The following is a 15,944-nucleotide window of genomic DNA, read 5'->3' as shown; positions in this document are numbered from 1 at the left end:
GTATATACATACGTTCATTCTTGATCGGATATGTGATAACTATAGTATTTTGATATACATTCGACATGCTTTAGTATTTTTTTGGTAAAAACTTTGTGTATTTTAAGAATAATAGCTTAATGTTTTACTTAATTTTTGATAATTGTTTTTTAATACTAAAGACAGATTAAATAATTTTTATGATTTAAATACCTAACTAATTTGTTGGTATATAATATTTTAAGAATAATACTTCGTTTATTTTACAATTCTTTTGTAATACTATTTAAACAATTGAAATTATATTATATAGAATATTTTATTAATTGTGATTATCAAAAGCAAATCCAATTCTTTGGCTGACTTTCCATCGTCTAGCTTTTCTTCTGCTGACATTAAGAGCAGACATTAAGATCAAGAAAAAGCTCTGAGAGGATGAATATGTTCTTATCTACTGAATCACAATGCTCTTAATTGAATCAATATTAATCTATTTGGTACTGTATTATGATTGATATTTCTTTTGCGAGTGCCTTCAAAGATCGCAAAAACTTTTGTCCCATACTAGCTGCTATTTAACACACATCCAATTAATAGCTGAGAATAGAAGACTCTTCAGAATTTGGATGTAATTGAACAATAATTATGTCAGACTCTGAATTGTATAATGAAATGTCGAATTACCGACTGAATTGTTAAATAAATTTGAATTGAGAGGAGTTTAGTTTTGTGCGATTTGAGGTTGAAAGACACAGTTAAGAAACTTCAGAGATTTAGGATAAATAATATCTACATTAAACAAACAAAAAAAGTCTGTTCTTATTACCAATAATTTTCTTCTAAAAAGTGCGCAAATAACATTAAAATCTAAAAGTTTATAAGTCCAAATTCTTTTTAATAAAAGAATAGTTTTTTATATTTTTAAGACCTCAATTATAATTATAGAAAAATAAAATATTACAGTAAATTTTGTATATTTGATTAATCTAAATCTAGTATTTTATGTCTTATTTTGAGAAATCGACATTTTTATACCCGCTACCCAAAGGGTAGAAGGGTATTACAAGTTTGTACCTGTAGGAAATATATTATATGTAACAGGCAGAATTAAGCATCTCCGAATGTTTTTACAGATAATACCAACTATAGTTTTATGATTCTTGAAAATTTTGTTGCGATCGAATATAATATTAGAAGTTATTAAAGAAATACTAAACGAGTGTCGCTTGCTTTGGCTGACAATCTGGTATATTGTGTACTCAATGGTATATTTTGCATGTAGTAGAATATAAATATACCAAATAAATTCTTGGGTCTATTTCTGTCATTTTTGCGGTATATTGTTCGCAATATTTTATAATTAATACCTCGCATTTGATATCCCAGATTTTTGCTTTAATAACTTGATCTTAAAGTGATTTTATTTAGAGAATATAACTTTTGAGTTGAAATGCTCTTGATTTTAGCAACTGGTAATCAGTGTAATTTGCCCGATGATTAACGATAGTCATGGTAGATGTATTTCCATTGGGTTGATCACAATGATTTGCTTGCAAAATTGACGTTGCTGAACGTTCAACGTTTGTGCTACGCTGATGTCGATGTTTAATCAGTGAATGAATGAGATTATACTTTCTTGTATAGATTATACTTTCTATACCTATGCACACACACACACACACACACACTCGCACACTGACATCAAGGATCAATGGCACGTACCAGCAGTAAAGTTATTAAAGCCATAAGATACAGTCAAGCGGTTGGGCGGTTGGGTTTTTTTTTTCTTTCTTTTCGCTGCTTCGGTGGTTGGGTTGTTGGCTTTGACAGTCAAAGCCTGTCGAGGCGTGCGTCCATATGCAAAATATATATATATATATGTGACTTTATGAGTGCACGACAGATAGAGACGGAGAGACAGAGACTGAACGGTAGAGAGAGAGGCGATACATTGACGCACCCTCCAAGCGACTTTAAACCCATCAAACCATTAACAGCAACGACAACAGCAACAACAACAATGAGTACGATAGCTGTACTTCTGGCCAGGAACAGGCTGTGGCATATGAGTAAAAATTTGCGTATGAGTCAACATATACAACAACTGACGGTTATCTTTCAACCACCTCCAGGATCAGGAGCTAGAGCATTGCCACCACTCTCTATCCTCTGTCCCAGGTATTTGATGTACCCCTCCCCCCCCCACACACAACGGCTGTCCTCATATCTCTTCCCTGTTCCCTGTTGTCTACAGTTATAAAATATATATGAGCTGGGCGAACGACAAACGCTTTGCTTAAGAAAAATCGACATAGCGAACGTGGCGGAAACGTGTCACAAATTTGTCGCCATTGCGTTGGAATAAAACAAGCCAAAAGAAACGAAGAAAAAAAAAAAGAACAAAACAAAAATGTTGCCCACTTTTTGGGATTACCCCAAAAAAGCTAAGCCAGTCAGGCGCATGCCAAGGCAGGCAAATGGACCTCGTCGTATTGTGTGTGTGCCTGGATTAGCTTTTGATTCCAACTTATTTGCCACCCATATGCGGTAGGTCACAGTTACACCAGATCTATATCTCTTTCTGGTTTTGTTACTCTTCAACACAACTTTAATCACAGCTCATTTCTTGAGATTGACAATGTGTTGTCAATCTATTCATCTTAGCAAAAGCATTGGCAGTGAAATGGAAAATAGTTCAAGTAATGATTAATAAAAAGTCAAATGGCAAATAGTTCAAGTACATTTTCAAAAATGGACTAATTTCAAAAGAAAATATTGTCAATGGACTAAGGAAAAGAGTGTGGAAGTATATAGATTTGTAGCATACTTTGAGGCTGCGTCCATATCAGTCATCCTTTTTATACCCGATACTCGTATCCCTAGTGAAGATGTTGGAATTTGGTCCAACGATCAGATCGCAGTAGTACAAGTGAAAAGACACGAGTTGATTTCGTGGAAATTATATTAAACGTTTATTTGACAGTCAATTCATTTGCTGTGTTTTAATCTACTTAACGACTCAAAGCGAACTACTTCATTTCGCAATATTCTATGTATGTGATGAAATTCGACAAGGATACCATATCAATTTATGCTTAACTTAGAGTTACCAGATTATCATTTTGTTTCTTACGTTAATTCGTTAATTTCAAACAGAAGAAATTAAAAAAAAAAAATAGAATAGCAAGAAAAGTTATAAAGCTAGATTTTTTGGTACATACAGTCTTAACTACCTTCTTTATGGTTACTGAAAATTTGGTTACGCTTAGATAAATATTTTAGGAATAATCATGTATGGGTCTTAGTTGCTTTGTCTGACAATCTGGTATATTTTGTGCTCTATAATATGTTGGGAATGTAGTATTATATTTATAAACGAAATAATTCTTTCGGTACATTTTAATATTCTTGCGATACGTAAATTTAGTATATTTTAAGAATACATTTTCCTTAAGTAGCGTGGATCTCAGAATCACGATCACTTTTCCCTTTCTGTTTTGTTTAGTTTATAAATAAGTCTAGTAAAAAATTGTATTAACAATATTCTGTTGTAGGAGTTATTTGAGGAATGATTTTGTCTGGCATTAAACGCCTACTAAGTGATTTTCATATTTCTTAGTTGCCAAGTGTCGGAAGTCCACAAATTAGTAAGTGACTAGAATCGATAACTAATCTTTGCATATTTCTGTCTCCTTTCATTGCAGGTACGTTAATCGAGTTGATGTGATGACGACATATTTTATTTAACAACAAATGCAAGTAGAAATTTATTGTTTGGAAAATCTTTATTATATTTTGATCACTGATCGTTCGAAAAGAGTCGATTGGAATGAAAGTTTTTGTTTGAAAGATTCACTTATTTATCGATCACTGGAATGTAATTTAATTGAATAGCTTGCATTAGATTAAATTATTATTATTCTTGCTTATATTTATCGATCAGTGATCAATGCTAAAATATTATTGTAGTTCAATATATTTACAAAAAGCTAACTTATGAAATATGAAATTTCGAATTAGCAATATTATAGCAAAGTGTCATTTGCTTTCTGGATAATAAATCTATGAGTCAACCCCTAGTCGGTAGCTGACAGTGCACCCCTGAGCGCATAACTACCAAAGGGATTCGAATAAAACCATATATTGAAAATTCCAAAAAATGGTTTTTAACAAAAATGTTTACGCAGTCCTTCTGTTCTTGTTGCTGTTGTTGTTGAATATAAATATAAAATGAATTTAATGCGAACAGGTTGAGTTTGGGGAGTTGCCGCACACACACACACACACATACACAGAGAGAGAGAGAGTTACTTCGGCTTCTGCTTCTGGTCTCCGCACATTAACGCCCGTAACGTAATTAAACAAAAATAATGGTCTCAATAATCACACAAAAACCGTAAAGTGCAGCACACAGACAACCAAACGAAACGAAACGACCAACAGACAGACAGACAGACAGACAGAGAGACCAAAAGGCCAAACAACAACCCCCAACTCTTTCTATTTCGAGTCACATCTCAGAGTCATAGCTCAGTTGAGAATCTCTAGCAGCTTCAGTTCCAGTTCCACTTTTCACCTCCCCTTCCCTTTCCCCTCCCCTTTCCCATTCCATTTCATGGCCATCCGCCCGTAACCCAAGCAAAACAGAAGCACCAATTGCCTAGGCGTCTAACCCTTTGGTTTTTTTTTCTTTCGATTCCGTTTTCGTTTTCGGAGGAGTCACTAATTATTTGCATACCCTGTAACTATTTAACAGGAATTGACAGAGGAAGGGTTGAATGAAGTCAAAGTGGAAGCTGGCAGCATTGAATTTGAAGATAAAAAACATAAGAGTTACTTTTTAGCAATAGCATATTATTCCTTTAAATGGCATTTACTTCGATTTCGATGAGGATTTCTTTTTCGGGATAAAAGATATGTTGCATAAATTCATCAAATATGCTGGGGTCAAAAAAAAGCATCAAGTTTTCGTTTTCAAAATTCATTATTCATTTCTATTTTATTTCACTTGAGTGAAAGAGAATTTCAACTTATTTAACAAATTAAATGCATTTTTTTATTTTAAAATAAATAATTTATTTAGTTTTTATCTAATATTAAACTAAGAATTTGTTTTTAATAACAGCATATAAGACAAATCATATTGATTTGTTTCGTTGCACATAAATAATGTATTTGTTCTTAATTTTAATCAAAATAAATATGAGCATCAACTGCATTAAGATTTTTGTTAATTAATTATTAATTTTAATTTTATTTTACATAAATTAGAGGTCAGCGTCGGCCTAAGTTTTTTTTTTTAACAACAGCTTATTAAAAAAGATATAAATTATTATTTTATTTTACTCAATTAAAGAATCTGTATCACAAATATAACTTATATTATTACAACAGCTAAACAAATCATATTACGTATTTTATTTTCAAGTAAATCATTTCTTTTTTTTCCTACTGTTAAATATGAGCGTTAGATAAATAAATTATTGATTTTTGCATTCCATTGTTAGTTTAAATATTTTGTTTTTTAAAAGTAAATGTTTATTCTATAAAATAGAGGAGTAACTCGTAGTTCATTAAGTTCCAAACATGGAGTTGTAAGTGTTTTTGTTGCTTTTTCACAGCTGAAGAAGAAGTTCGCCTACTCCGTAACCACCTTTCCTCCCCAATCCCCCCCTCTGGGCGCACACATGTATGCAGATTTATGAGTCGACTTCTTCTGAATCAAAAATCAATTAATGACAATAATTTTAAAATTAAAAGCATTCGGCGTTTTGCCTCCAACATGTGTGAAATTTAATGACTTTGAAGATATTTATGGAAATACTGCTCTTCCCCCTTCCACTTCCCCTTCTCCCCTCGCTCTACCCATTTTACCCTTTATTTTCAGCATTATCCTGCTCTTGTTGTTGTTGTTGTTGTTGCGTCATTTCGTTTGCAATTATCGAGTATATTGCCCCACACTCTGCCCTCTGCCTCTGTCCCCCTCGAATGTGGCCATTTGCTTCGAGCTGGTACTCAAATTGTCACTGTGTGTGTTTGTGTGTGTGTGTCCTCCTGGGGTGCTCGAGGATGCCTTTTTGTTGTAATTAGATGAGCAGCAACAGCGGCGGCAGCGAAAGGGTTTAATTACATTTTGAATAGAAAATTTATGAAACAAGTTTTTCGGTTTCTGTTCTGTTCAGCTTACAGTTTGGTTCGAGAGTTCGGTTCTGTTCTATTTTCAGTTCAGTTTAGTTCGGTTCGGTTCGGTTCGGTTCGGTTAGAGTTTGTTACGCTATGCCCCATTGTGGCCATGTGTGTTCTATCGCCCAACTGTCTACCTCCCTCCATATATCTCTCTCTCTCTCCCTCTTGTGATGCTCATCCTGCTCCTTCTCTGCCCCCTTTTATTGTTGCGTCTGTTTTTTGGCCATAATGGCTGGGACACGACGTACATTGACGTTATGTGAATCAGACCACACATAAAATATGTGAACGGGACACAATGGCATTCAACTGAATAATTGACAAGCAAACCAAACTGTTTTTGCCTATCACGCGTGAGAGAGATAGATAGAGATAAAACGAGAGAGATAGAGTTCAGTTATATGTAAGTAGCAGCTGCCTTAGCTAACAACTTGAATGAATATTGTATTATCAACAATTTATATAGTTATGTTTAGTATATATTTTAGTATATTTGGTATATTAGTTAGTATATTTTAAATATAAATGTATTTAAAACATCACTAATGTATACAAAATATACTAAAAGTAAAACAGTATAAATTTTAATATTTAAAATATACTAAATAATATTCGAATGTGTACAAAATATACGACTACTACTACTACCGATACTACTAATATAGTATGTTAGTTAAACACTAATATACATATTTGAAATATACTGATGTGTGAAAAATATACTAAAATGTTAGTATGTTTTGAATGTATCAGTATATTGGCTAGTATAAATTAAAAATATTTATTTATTTACTTATATTCTATATATAGTCAATCGCTTATAAAACATGCTACCAGCTTATCCTCTATGAGTATTAAACTATATTTATTGATGTACCAACGTGACCATTAGTATTAAACAAATTTGATTTATACATTAGAATATTCATGTTGTTATCGATTAACTATGACATTAATATGAATTGCGTATGTTACCTCATTATCTTACACTCTAAGCAACTCTCAAACATTATCTTCGAAAATTTAATATTGTATACTAAATGCATTTTGCTGTCTGTCTCTTATCTGATATGTTTTAGATGTTTCCATATTACATGCATCACAATTATCATAACAACCTTATTAAGAAATATTAGATGATGTTGCATGGTCACACTTTTTATATTGTTTCTTTCACTTCTGGCAATGGTTAGTCGCGCGGTAAAGCGCAAAGAAATAATAATTAAAGTAGTGGAATAATAAGTTCAAAGGGTGTCTCTTTAAAAAAAGATTATCTAGGTATTTTATCATTCGTTCGTTTATGTTCTCGAACTAAATATGAATCCTTTGATTCATGCATTGAATTCCTGTCGCTTTTAGCTACAACTACGAATCTATTCGAATTTGCCGCAGCTTCAATGTAACTGCTTTAGAGAAACACACCCACACACTTCCACTTCCTCTTGCATACAAACACAAACACCCACACACACAGACACACATGCAGCGTTTTGCTGGCACTTTCAGGCAGCGCCTAAAAGTAGGCAACGCGCAATTTTGACAGACAGCCAAGCGGCAGCAGCTGTCGCAAATTGTCGATTTTGAATTTATGGCCCTTAGGCAAGCGCAAGCGACTGAAGAGAGAGAGAGAGAGAGAGAGCTCGCTGGCAAAAATTGTTAATTGATTTATGTTTATATTTGTGCAACATGTTGGTGCCGCACGTTCGAGCCGCAACGCGACGCGATGCAACTCAGCGAAAACTCAACTCAATATTGGGCCAAGGCAAAGCGCTCGCGGTGTCATTTCGTTGGCATTCGGTGTACGTGTTCGTGTTCATGTTCATGTTCATGTTGTGGGTTCTGCAAACTCACCAAACAGATAACAAAAACAAAAACACGCCACCGCACGGCGCAACGTTAATTGAACAACATTCGGCAGACACACACGGGCCCAAAAGGAGACTGAGAATCGCAGCTCTGTTTCTCTGTCTCTGTTTCTGATTCTGGCTCAACTCAATTTCAATTTCAACGTTAGCGGCATATTTGCGTGTAATTATATCAAAAATTAATACACACACACACACACATCAGCGGCATAAACACAAACTTTTGTCTTGCCACGCCCGCAGGCGACAATTTGCAATGCGTTTTGCGGCTCTCGTTGCGAGGGTTGCCGCACTGCAATACCAGGGCTAACATTTTACCACGAGCGAGGGGAAAAGATGCGTCGTCGTCGATCGCCCGACGGCACTTTCAATACACAATATTTGTGTTTGTTTTTGCGCATAAAAATATGAAACATATTTTCCACACACACACACACACAAACAACAAAGGACGAGAATCAACACGCGCCACAACAATTGACGATTCAATTTCGCCGCAATTTCGCCAATTTACAAAATCAACAAAATTGATGGCTCGAAAGTTGTTAAACAAACAACAAATTGGTTTGTGGCTTTGTGCGAAATACACACAAATTGTTTAAGCATTTGTTGTTGGCAACATCATTTGGTTCTATCAATTGCTAAAAATAATGTTTTCTAATGAATTTTCTTAAAAATACTTTAATTTCAATAGAGCTTCCTATATAAATCCATTATGTATATTAATGATACAACAAATATACTAACATATACTCAGTATATTCAGTATATGTTAGTATTATAAAATTGGTAGAGAATGTTATTAGAATAATACCGCACTCTTTTGTTTTTATTGAAGAATGGTAATTCTACATTTCAGTATTTGTTTGGTTTATATAGTCTGGTGTATTTTCAGAATAATACCGCACTGTTTTGATTTTATTAAAATGGACAGCAGGTAGCTTTCTTCAGTATTTTCGGTATATTTATTTGGTACATTTTCAGAAACATCATTTTGCTTTCATTAAAAATTGACAGTTCTTTTTGGTACATTTAAGTGTTTTCGGTATATTTATTTGGTATATTTTTTTATAATACCGCACTGTTTTGTTTTTATTGAAAATTTGGCAGCGGGTGACTTTCTTCTGTATTTCTTTTTTTTTTGTTTGTTTATTGGTTCCGTATATTGTCAAAATAATACCGCACTGTCTTAATTTTATTTATCTTATTATCGTAACTATTACTTGAAATCAATGCATTTCATTCGAATTCTTTCTTAATGTTAAATAAATATTTCTAGTTTGCGTTTCAAAGTCTTTTTTATTTTATTTACTCTCCGTTTCGTGCATTTCCTGGGCATAATTGTCTGCAAAAATGTGTGAAATTGAGTGAGCTGTAATTGGTTTCTGAGCTGCGACTTACAAGCTCATAACATGTGTAAGGATTTGTCAGCTGTGAGCTGTGAGAGGTGTGCGTGTGTGTGTGTGTGTGTGTTTTGTTTCATCTATCAAATAGAATCAATGCACAGAAGCAGCATCTCTCTTGGCCATAGTCAAAGTCAATTTAACTGGCAATTAATGCATGTTCGCTGTGAACCTCAACCTGATTCTGATTCTGAGTCTGAGCCTGAGTCCGTGTCCAACGTACGCCCCCAAGCAAAGAGCAAAGGCCAGAGTGGAGATGGAAGTGGAAGTGGACTGTTGACTGTGGCACATTCGATCCGTGGCCGAAAGTGGCAATCAGCAAGAACAACACCAATAAAGCCGCAACAACAACAACAATGGCAACACACGTGAGATGAGACTGCCACGCCCTGACGCCCTGTCGCCATGTCGACACCTATTACCATTCATTGACTTTGGTCATGTCCCTGGGGTGTCATCTATGCAGGTCGCTTTGCTCTCGTTGTTGTTGCTGCTGCTGCTGCTGTGTTGTCTGTTGGTTGTTGGCCCACACTTTTGATTGCATTCTCACCGAATCCAACGACCGTTTGCTAATGTCCTTCGATAAAGCCGGCAAAATCAACACCAGCCTGCCTGTCCACACGGCCTTGTGAAATCTGCCTAACGGGGTATGTTTGTCTGTGTGTGTGTGTCTTTTCCCCCACTGTGTGTGTGTGTGTGTTATGGGATATGGATATGGCAATGGCAATGGCCACGTTGTGTGCGCCTCCGTTTTCATTTGGTGTTTGATTGGATTTTCAATTATTCATTATTATTGGTTGCAATTTACCTTACCTGCTGTTGCTGTTCGTTCGCCTGCTCTTTTGGCTGCCCTTCGCAGCACTCTGGGATATTCAAAAGTGGCAACGCATTGATTGCGTGCCATCACCAACATCATCAGCATCAGCGACAGCATCAGATTCAGCCTCCGTCAGATTGTCAGATTTGCATCCAGTCTCCAGTCTCATCAAATTCCAATTGCATCATTAAACGGAATTTTTAATCACTCACTTTTTATCCGTTCAATTTGCATTTGCCTCTCCGAAAATTGATGGCGAAATAATCATCACATACAAATGTGTTTCGCCTAGTACGAGACATAGATCGATTTCAAAACGCGCTGATTTGATTTTTTTTTTTATTTTTTTTTTTCAAAAGCGCGCAGGTCAAAGTCGCTTTGCCGCTTGCCAAATTGCCTTCATCAAAATTGTTGGCATTTTGTTTTGTCATAAATTTCGACGAATCAAATTGAACCTGTTTGTTTTTTTTGTGTGTTGTGTGTTTGTGTGCATAGTTCGCATAGTTTATAGCGAATTGCGGATAATTGGTTGGAGCGATAATCTGAGAAAATCAGAGACCAAATTGGAATTGCTAGAACTTAAGTGCTTTATTATTCAATTTAACTTTTTCTAATATGTTTTTTTGTCGTCTACGCCCTTAAAGCACTCAAATTATATATTTGCCATTAACAATTTGTCGTTGCCGTTTGCGCTGTCATCGGCATCGGCATCGTCGTTGTCATCGTCATCGTCATCGGTATCGCTCAGGGAACGACGACTAAAACGAGAGATCGAGCTATAAAGATAAATACGAAACAAGCGAGCGGAGCCACCGACAAAGTGATTCTGTTTCTGTTTCTGTTTGTTGTTCTCGCTGCTGCTCAGATTTAGATTTTGTTGTTTTTGGCGGATTTTTATTGGCATTCGACTTGGAGCGGCGAGAGGCCAATTTGATTTTACGACCATTTCAGTTCATATGATATCATTTTGCATCGGATTTTGTATTCGGTTGCTCAAATACCCGAAATACAGATGCAGATAACAAACACACTCAAATTCTTTGCTAAGAATGTTTGCACTAAATCAGTGCTCGACTACAACATACCCAGTAAAGGGCTGGTACAAATATTTCATAATTTTGTACACGAATAGCACACATTGTAAACATTTTTTGTTTTTTATTAAATCATCGAGTTATTAAAATGTTTTAAAAGAAGAGGTTCCACATATTTGAAGCTATTATCAGCTCACATTGAAGGCCAAACCATTCTGGTATATTTTATATATAAATAGTATATTTTTAGTGGCACTCAATCGAAATTCCAAAATAATAAGAATAAAAGATTAAAGAATACAAATATTTCAATATTTTTGTGGTATTTTAATTTGTTGTTAGTACAACACCTGGTATATTTTGCTCTATGGTATATTTTGAATGGTATCAATATACCACAAACATAGTCTTTTGTATATATCAGTATTTTTGCGGCAAATGTAATTTGGTCTAAATTTTAGGAATAATACCGCATCTAGTATAATTTGCTTTCTATAGTAAAATTGTGAATAATACGATAACAATATACCATTAGCATAGCCTTTAGTATAATTCAGTATGTAAATTGCAGTATGTTAATTTGGTATATTCGCGAAATAATACTGCACTTTTAGGGAGCACACTCGACTGTAGCTTTTTTACTTGTTTGGTTAAGGAACTAAAAGACTTTTGCTTAATCATACCTTTTTTGCAATGATGTTAAAATTACAGGGTATGCTAGCAGTTGACTGGCGGCTACTTGTCTTTTGTGTTCAGCGAGCGCGACAATAAATTAAGTCAAGTGTAGCGTTTAATTGATTTTACTGGTCTCAAACCACAACAACAAACCAAAAAAAAAAAAAAGAGAACAGAAACGATTCTAATCATAGATTAAATATCGTTAAAACAACACACACACACTCACAAAGGGGGAGAGGGGGAAAAGGAGCTGGTAAGCAAGACGAAGCTCAAAGAACAACAGTGTGATTACAACAGAAGCAACAAACACCAAAGGGCCGCTTGACCAATAAAGTCAACAATCCAAATCAAACAGCCCCCCTCCTGAGAGAGTTCTCAAATTGAGCCTGGGCAAGAGCTCCCTTCTGGAATTGGGCAAACAAATTTGTAGCACAATGAGTTGTAGTTGTTGTTGTTGTTGCTGCTGCTGCTGCTGCTGCTGTTGTTTACCAATATGTAATCCTTAGAAACAACAAGACACGAAACAACAACTACGCCACGCACCCCTCCGAGCGTTGCTCGCTTTGAATTTCAATTGCCAACTTATTGTCAGACAGAGTCCAAAAAAGGGGGAATTGACTTGGACTTGGTCTAACTTAAAGCTTGTATAAATACTATTTTCTATATTATTCTTTGTTTTTTGAACAACTAACTAAAGATCGGCATAATACATGTAGTATATTTAGTACAGTAGTCTATTCTGTATACCATATACTATATATAGTATAAAATAATTTAAATATGTCTCGAATCGCTTTGAATTTCGACTGTGAACTTAATCGATATCAACTAGTTTTAAATTTATGTAAAAACTATTTCCTATATTTTTCCTTTTTTTAGTTCTCAGTTGAACTTGCAAACAGCTTACAAAAAATCGGAATAATATATATATATATATATATATATATATATATGGTATATTTGGTATAGTAGTGTATTCAGTATTCTATATACTACATTTAGTTCAGTTGTACATTCTGTATAGTAGTAGTATAATCTGTATACCATATACTATATGTAGTATAATATAATATAAATAACTGTTGGAACGCTTTAAATTTTAATTGCCAACTTTATTTTTATGGACTAACTCTGAGCTTCTATAAATACTATTTTACATATTTTTCTTTTATTCTTTTTTGTAAGACGTTATTTGGATTTTTGAATAACTGACAAAAAATACTATAGACTATATTTAGTATAGTATTATTTTGTATACTGAATATAGTATAAAATAATATAATAATAATATAATTTTCTTTTATTTTTAATGTGTTAGAAAGGTTTTTGAACAACTAACAAAAAACTTGTATAGTTTATACCGTATATTTAGTATAGTAGTATATTCGGTATACTAAATATGGTATAAAATAATATAAATTAATGTGGGAACGCTTTTAATTTGAATTGCCAACTTAATTGACTTTGACTAGCTTTAAACTTGTATAAATTCTATTTTCTATATAATTTTATTGCACTCTTGTGTTAGATGGGTTTTTGAAGAACTAACAAAAAAATCGGTATACTATATGCATATAGTATAAAATAAAATAAATAAAAGTCGCGGCGAAACGGCGAAAAATGCCGTGTCGCTAACGAATCAAATAAATTTGTTGGTCAATTAAAAAACTGCAAAACGCGCACAATTTCCACATGTGTGGCAACAACTGAAACTGCAACAACAACAACAACAACAACAGTAGGAACTACTACACATAACCTCTCAGCGGCTGCAGCTGCCCCTGGTCAACGTCCTCCTTCTCTCCCCCTCCCCTTTAACGTGTCCCTGCACTTTAGCCGCTGATGCTGCTGATTTTTGCTCTAATGGCTGCCAACGCCAAATGAAAAGCGAAGCACACGGCACAAAAAAAAAGAACAGAATGGTAAAAAATATATATGTAAAAAAAATTGCGTTACAAACCAATTTTTTTCGTCTGGTTTTTTTTTTTTTTTGTAGAACATTTTCACGATTCTCACACGTTGTGACTTTTTTGTGACTAGCTTTTTGGCCAATTTTTTATGAGTTTTATGTACTATTTTTTCAAGCTGAACTTTGGCCGTAAACTAACTTTGTAGAATTTGATAGAGCCAGAGGGGCAACAGCTCCATAGATAGAGACAGCGAATAAGCGTGAGAGAGAGATGGAGAAAGAAAGCGCTTGGGTAGGGAGTTAGTTATTAGTCGGGTCTGCAACAAGGGTGAGTGAGCACGCAGAGGAGGAGGGGAAAAAAACGCTAGCTCAACTCTTAAACCGAACCGAATTCAGTTGAAGCTACAAATGAAATGCTGCTCCCTAGAGCTAACCATATTAAATATTTGCGGCAACTCTGAAGAATAGCCCAGCTCGATAATTTATCAAGGTTTTTCGAACTAATATATAAGGAATGACTTTCATTATGAAGAAGAGCAAAAACGTTTGCAGAGGAAACTCCAATCATTGTGAAAGCTAAAATCACAATTGAAATCGACAGTAATTTAAACTAATTTCAGCAAAAAAAAAATGTAAAGAGCTAGACAAAACTGCAATTTAAGTCTATTTATTTGGTTTCCATCAGAGAAAACTTTCAGAAGATAGAAATAAATTTTTTTTTATTATTTTTGTATTCTTTGGTATATTTTGAATGTAATGGTATATTGATATACCAACAAAAAGTCATCGGTATATTGCAAGAATATTACTGATGTTTTTTGATCACATTCGACTGCAGCTTTTTTACTATTTTTACATATTAGTCCTTTAATGAATAGCTAGTTTTGTACTCTATGGTATATTTTAAATGGTATAGTATATTGTTTTACCCAAAAGAGCCATCGCTATAGCTTAGTATTTTTTCACTATATTAATTTAGTATATTGTAAGAATAATATGGCACAATTTTTTGAATGTAGCTTTCTTAACTTTCTTACAAATTAGCTATCCTTTAAAAGAATAATTTTGAGGCTTAGATAGTTAAGTTAAGTCGCTTTAAAGACCCAACCTAAAGTAATATACTTTTGCGTCAATCCAATACATGGATAAATCAACGTTTGTTTTTCCATCGATTTATTAATACTAGCAAAAATGTGTTTCGGTGTTTGAAATTGTTTTTTTTTAAAAGATCTTCTCCTTAATTCATCGATTTCTTTATAAACATGTGAATATTTTAAGAGTTCTTAGTTTAATTACAATTTCAATTGTTATTGCCATTTTGTTAATCTATCTATTCTTGCTCATTTTCGATATTTTTCTCATTAGTTAATCAAAAGTCCCGGTTGCCATCAATATTTGTAAAAAAAATTCTGTATGCATATCACAAGAACTTTATAAACAACGCATTAATAAACTATTTATTATTCTTAAAATAAAGTTCTAATTTAAATTAACAAAAATACTTAAAATAAAACAAAGTTATGCAAAGGTTCGACCAAACAGATCAAAACATTTGGAAGTGGAGCACAAAGAGTAACTATTAGTTAGGCAACCCCATCGGTGTTTTCCCATGCAAAATTGACACCACTTTTTGCCGCCCCTTGGGGGAAAGAGTGTGGAAGAGTGAAAACTATATAAAAATTGAGAGCAATTTACGGTTGGCATTGTTCATTTTTGGGGCAGCTCCCGGAAGTGACTGACCACCAGACTGAACACTGAACACTGAACACTGAATGCTGTTTGCTGTATGCTGAATGTTCCTCGAGTCTCCCAATTATCCCCTTTCACGCTTCTCCCTATTTTTGCAGTTTCCCAATTTTCCGCAGCCAACAACGACTGCCAATTTCATGGTACGCTTTGCACTTCTTATTTCCTTTCTGTCTGCACCTCTTACTCTCCATCTGCGTTTCGCTCTCTATTTGCTTCTCTTTCAGGGTTTTTTTTTTTGGTATTTGCTGCCCCTGTCTGGCTGTAGTAGCTCCCTCTCAGCCCGAGCTGATTGAAAAAGCTTTCTGCCTTGGCTACTGCGCCTGC

At 34.4% G+C, this 15,944-nt stretch overlaps 1 protein-coding gene across 1 annotated transcript in view; it reads left to right on the top strand.

The window, feature by feature from the left end:
- Positions 1-15,944, top strand: part of LOC117578017 (uncharacterized) — a 67,344-nt gene that overhangs the window by 48,596 nt on the left and 2,804 nt on the right. The window lies entirely within an intron of this gene.

The sequence above is a fragment of the Drosophila albomicans genome, chromosome X, assembly GCF_009650485.2.
Source record: "Drosophila albomicans strain 15112-1751.03 chromosome X, ASM965048v2, whole genome shotgun sequence".
In the NCBI taxonomy this organism is placed as follows: Eukaryota; Metazoa; Arthropoda; class Insecta; order Diptera; family Drosophilidae; genus Drosophila; species Drosophila albomicans.
This window is presented reverse-complemented; position numbering and strand designations above follow the sequence as displayed.